Source organism: Lissotriton helveticus, chromosome 1_1 (assembly GCF_964261635.1).
Source record: "Lissotriton helveticus chromosome 1_1, aLisHel1.1, whole genome shotgun sequence".
NCBI classification, from domain to species: domain Eukaryota; kingdom Metazoa; phylum Chordata; class Amphibia; order Caudata; family Salamandridae; genus Lissotriton; species Lissotriton helveticus.
In genome coordinates this window covers 1,650,750,289-1,650,756,075 of record NC_136057.1, presented here as the reverse complement: position 1 = coordinate 1,650,756,075, position 5,787 = coordinate 1,650,750,289, and the positions used below count along the sequence as shown (strand labels likewise).

Below are 5,787 nucleotides of genomic sequence, written 5' to 3'. Positions count from 1 at the left end.
GCGGTACCCCCACGATGGTCAATATGGCGGGGTATATGGCATGGGGTGGGGAATTATAGCAGGCGGATCGCCACCTCCGGTCGGGCGGTGGCGATCCGCCCGCCATCATAATAGACCCCTAATTGTCAAGATTTTTCTGCATCTTTCTATATAAAAGCACTTTATCGTCTCATTCAATGACTACATGTTGGGCAACAGCAACTGGCTATTTAGCTTACAACATGTGCAAATAGAGAAAATGGTCTCTTATTTCCGAGTCTTTTGCATAATTGTAGCGAGGAGCAAAACAAAGTCAAGAATGGTTAGCCCTCAAAGGGAGTTGAGGGAGATAATGGGAGAAAGTAGAATGTTAAAATGTAGCTTTTGTCCTGGGAGATCTTGCCTCCTTTCTTTTCCTAGCCAAAAATCATAATGTTTCCTTGCATGTTTATCAGAGAATTACTTATACCTGTTGCCTACACAAGTGTCATCCACTGGATAGTCCGTCCTATCTATGGTCTCTTCCTGAACTTCTTTTCCAATATCAACAGCACATACACAGTTCCCATTTCTATCACTCAAGCGCTCTGCTTTGCTTCACAACGTTTGCAAATCTAACTGGAGACCGATGCGCAAGCCCTGCCTCTTCAGGCCTTTCTGCAACAATAGCAGAACTATATTATGTCTCCAATCTACTTTCCATTTTTTTTCCAATGAAGGTAGGCACACCTACGTCATGCATAACATTAAGAAACATACTTGCAAAAATGGTTGGCATCCCATTGCAAAACAAAGGAATACGAATGATGACTTAATGCTTGGTGAAGAACTCCAATCACTATTGAGGCAGAGAAGATATCCAAGAAACAAAAAAGACCTTTGATCATCTGTCATTATCTCCTTTTCAGCCATGACTCAGTATTTGGTGTCATAAACCTCAAAGTAAAGGGATTTCCCAGAGTATATGCAGCACAATTGCAATAATGAAGTTTGTTCTTTCAGCCTCTGTTGTTTTTAATAGCTACAAAGGCATGCAATTTTCCCAACTGACTCAGGCCACTCTTAATATATGCAACATGGTTCACAATATTGTTTTGAAAACAACTGATTTTGGAAGCATCTATCATGCTGATTATGTCATGTATTGAATCCGTCAGTGATTTGAATTTAAAAGAGTTTAGATCACCACCCTCGGATAGATATTTTACGTGTAAAGGTTTTGCTGTAAGTCAAGCGATGAGGTCAGTCAGGCTTTCGTTTTCAACCCAAGGCTGACCAGTTATGGTTGAGTTTGCTTGTCGGACCATCTCCTGAGCTTCCTCTTCACCCCTTCGCCTCATAACTGTTGGCTGGTCAGCTGTCTGAAGGCCTTGGTCTGGTGCAAGCTCGTAACTGTACTGTTGAACCTTGTGCTGAATGTTGTTGAGGTTCTTGTTCAGCTGTCCAAGATCCAGAACAATAGTTGCATATTGCTTATTCATGTTGAAGTCCCGAATAGAACTCTGGTTGAGTATTGCTGGAGTTTATATAGGAGTAATATACACTCTCGAATGCCAGGATCCATAGTGAGAATTGCATGTTTGGGGGTAACGGTATTGTCAGCTGGCACTTTCTTTGAAACGATGGCTTCTGCGCGAGCCCTAGCACGAGCCTACAAGCTTCTTCACAAGAGCTAGCCCAAAGAGTTGATCTGCCAGCATGGGTTCTATGGTGCTGTTTTCGTCGGAGTGGCCTTACAAGACATGACCCTTGCAGCGGAAATCATTCAGAGTGTAATTTGGGATTGATTGAGGTGTTCATCGTATCTAACTTTACCGTTACTACAATGTGGAATTTGAATGCGCCATGAGGCAAGCACGCATTCCCTTACCGTGGTCTTGGTCATGTGGCAGCATTGAAAGAAGTCATGCGGGGCCTCTCTGATGCTGTTTGGAGTTGTCTGCTGCTCTTTGACGTTTAGGTCATGTACGCCCCTACAGCCACTCGGCATGTATCTGCTGTATGTGCCGCCATTTTGTTGTAGTCCAAGTTGGCAAGCAAGTTGGAGGCTTTGCTAGTAGTTCGCCATCCAGATGACAGGTGTCGAGTCTGTTCGGCAGGTCCTCGGCCAGCAGGTTGAGAAAGTTAGATTTCTTGGCACATTCAGAAGACGCAACAAAACTAGTCTGTCCTGCTGCAGTTTCCTGGAGCCACAGCTGCTTAACAAACCAAAGGACACAATAGTGGACAGAAGGCAAGGTAGTCTTTGGTTGTGCTCACTTTCAGGGAGACTCTGGAATATGACTGTCAGTAACAGACAGCAACATGGTCTGGTCAGAGGACACACTGAACAGCCGGCACGTGATCCAAGATGCTATCTAGTCTTGGGAGGCATTTATGACTTTGAACAAAGCCAGTGTATCAACATTTAATGTGATGTTTTCTTTTGACTTTGCTGTAAATGTTGTGCCTTTTGCACCATTTGAGCTAGAGTCATGTTTCATGCTCAGAGTCATTTTAGAGTGAAGCTTATGTGCGTTTTGCAGTTCATGGTGTGGTTAATGAATGAGTTCTGTAATGCTACTTAGGTTGTTTGAGGAGTGACTGTGTTGTGGTATGTCACTCATTTGCTTGTTTTGTTGATTGAGATGGCAGTGCTTAGATAGGTCACTCATTTCTAGGCGTCATGGTTTCTAGGTGTTATGGTTGAGATGACAGTGCATGTACAGGTCACCCATTTATAGGTGTTACGGTTGAGATGACTGTGCGTGTATAGGTCACTCATTTCTAGGTGTTACAGATGAGATGACTGTGCGTGTAAAGGTCACTCACTTCTAGGTCTCATGGTTGAGATGACTGTTCAATGATTGGGCACTCGTTTTTACGTGTTACGGTTGAGGTGACTGGGTGTGGATGAGGCACCCTTTTGTGGTGTATTGAAAGTGGTTGTCACCCTTTTTTTTGTGTTTTGTGGGATGTGTAGGTCATCTTTTTGCTTTATGTTCTGTATGGGTAAAAATTTGGTGTGGTGTGACCAAGAGGGTGTAATTCACCTGTGATGCAAGTTTGAGATTCGTGCTGGTCCCTACTGCACCTTCGGTGGTTGGTTCCCTGGGTGGTGTCTTCCGTGCCAGCCTGGCCAGCTGGTATGTGTGTGGCATACGGGATTTGGTAGTTGAGGTGGGGTTTAGTAGAGTGTGTGATTTGTTTTTATTGTTCGGTGGAAAAAGAGAAGAGGTGAGTGATTTTGAGTTTAATTATTTTGCGACATTGTGGGTTATTTTGGGTTACGTTGTGCTTTATTCATTTCCTGATTTATTTTAACTTATCTTTGGATGTATGGACTTTCATCATCCTTACATGTATTAGATTACATTTAATATGTTGACATTTACCATCCTTACATTTGACATGTTATTTATATTTGCATGAATGGACCTTCGCCATCCTTACATGTCTTAGGTTACATTTATATGTTGACATTTACCATCCTTACATTTAATATGTTATTTATATTTCCATGCATGGTCTTTTACCATGTTTACATTGAATATGTCAACAGTACCATCCATACATGTATTATGCTAACGTTTGAGGCATGCATGGAGTAGTAGCAATGTTATTCTTATTTATTTATTTGAAGAGTTTTGTATAGCACTGTCTAGACCCGGAGGTATCAGAGGGGGTTACATGAGGATTAGTGTTAGAAAAAAAGTGTTACTTCACTTACATCAGTTACTAGAGCATAGCATTACTTAGACAAAAAAAAACCAGTGTTACATAGTTCCATCACTTAATAGAGCATAGCTTTACATAGAAACAAGTCCTATGGGGTATAGAAGGAAGTGGGGGAATAGTAGGGGGTTGGAATGTTGATCGTGTCAGGCAGACCGGCCAGGGAGATAGTACTTCAGGGTAACATCAACTAAGTCAGAGTAAAGAAGTCAACAAACTTGTTGCTGCTTTGTCAGGGGAGCAAGACTTTGTGCGTCCCAGTCGCCATCCGGGAAGGCGTAGCGGGAAACCAGGCAACTGTGGTCAAGTCTGAAAGGCAGGTGACGGCCAGAGGGGAGATCCTCAGCCCATCTCCTCAGCAGCTACCTAGGCAGCTCAACTGGGCATCGGCCATGTTGGAAATGGATCCGAAATCATCAGATTTTCGTTGATTCATCGGAAGGCGAGGGAAGAAGGAGACGAGGCGAGAAACAGTGCCCATGTCCAGAAGGTAGGTGACAGCAGAGGGGGTGATCCACACCCAATCTCCTCTACAGCTACTTTGCTAGCTCCCCCTGGTATCGGCCATGTTGCTAGGGCTCCGTTTGCAGTGAAAAGATTATCACGGTTCCATTTGAAATTGTTAAAGTCGGTATTCAAGTTAGATCAAGGGAATTGGGGAATCAGAGGACCACCGTCCATAGATCCCCGGGTGTATAGGGTCCTGGGGGGGGGGTAGGTTTCTTGCTCCTGGATGTTTTCTGGTTTGCATGTATAAGCGTTTCCCATCAAACATTTTATTAGTTACATGCATGTTTTCTGATTTAATTAAACTGTGTTTTGCATGCATGTTTTTATTTCTATTATCGTTACATTTAAAATGTTACATGCCAGTGCACCTGATATTTCCATGCAAGGGTCTTCCCTCTTGTTATTCATTTGTGTGATGCATGGCATAGTAGCAAGGTTATTCTTGCTCCTTTAAAGAAAGGAGATGTGTTGTACCTGCTGCTCAGCCAGTGTGACTGGGGTGTGGAATGTTGGTGTGTGGTGATTCTGTTGAATGTTGGATATGAGAAAGTCAGTTGGAGAATGGACTGAGCATCAGGAAGGCTGCTCCTGGTTGGGCTCTTCATAATAGCTCTTGATCTTAACATCTTAATACATCATTTTACCTAACCTATACCTGGACTACTGGACATCTTCATTTGATTGCCACATCTTTGACCTGCGAGATGTCTGCCTCTTTCCGCTGTTGTTTCCATTATAAGGCTGACCTCTCCTCTTCAGAGAATGCTGATGAACATCTTTGTGTTTTCCTCATTTGTTGTATAATTTTACCCCATCCTACTATCAATCGTTTTCGTGTTTTCAGACAGACAAAGAAATCGTTATCCCCTTCGAATAGTGGCTTGTCTATGTTTAAGTAAAACCACTCTTATGTACGCCATTGGTGTGCTTTTGGTAGTTTAGGTAGGATTTGTAAAAGCAAGCTGATTTTCTGTGAGGCTTTTTTGTCTGGTGTTAACATTGTCACAGTATGCTTCTGGGGGCCACCACAGACTTCAGATTCCTTTTGGGTGATCTAGTGTTCATCTGCCTTTCTTCTTCTTATTCACAAAAAAGTTGGCTCTGTTTCGAAGTCTGGAATAGCATTTCCATTGTTGAGCCAGAGTTGCTGCCATTCCCTGAGGGTGTTTCCTGTGGGGAAGTATGGTGATAATTCCAGGTGTTAGATAAGTTTCCTTCATTTATGCTCGGATGGAAAAATTCTCCTCCGTGTCTAGCACCGGTCCATCGTCCTCCTCCTGTGCCCGGGGGGTGGGGGGGGAGGGGCTGCAGCAGATGAAGCAGATCTGCTTCATGGGCCGGGGACAAAGCCACCTCTGTTGTGTTTGAACTCGTATCCCATCGCCACCATTTGGAATCCTGCTGCTATTTTTACTCTATTCTACGCAACAGTAGGGAATGTGTTGGATTTTTGAACATTTACTAATCCCACTCCAGTATGTGCAACTGCAGAGAAAGGGTTTGACTAAAAAAGGATTACATACGTGAATACAAATTCTATCAATTGATTATACATTTTGCAACACTTAATACAAAACAATAAAT

At 43.1% G+C, this 5,787-nt stretch overlaps 2 pseudogenes; both read right to left on the bottom strand.

Annotated features, from left to right (window-relative positions):
• Positions 1-977: 977 nt before the first annotated feature.
• LOC144764914 (protein lin-9 homolog pseudogene) lies at positions 978-2,898 on the bottom strand (annotated as a pseudogene).
• A 2,038-nt stretch (positions 2,899-4,936) lies between these two features.
• On the bottom strand, positions 4,937-5,537 carry LOC144764898 (protein lin-9 homolog pseudogene; annotated as a pseudogene).
• Between the last annotated feature and the right edge of the window lie 250 nt (positions 5,538-5,787).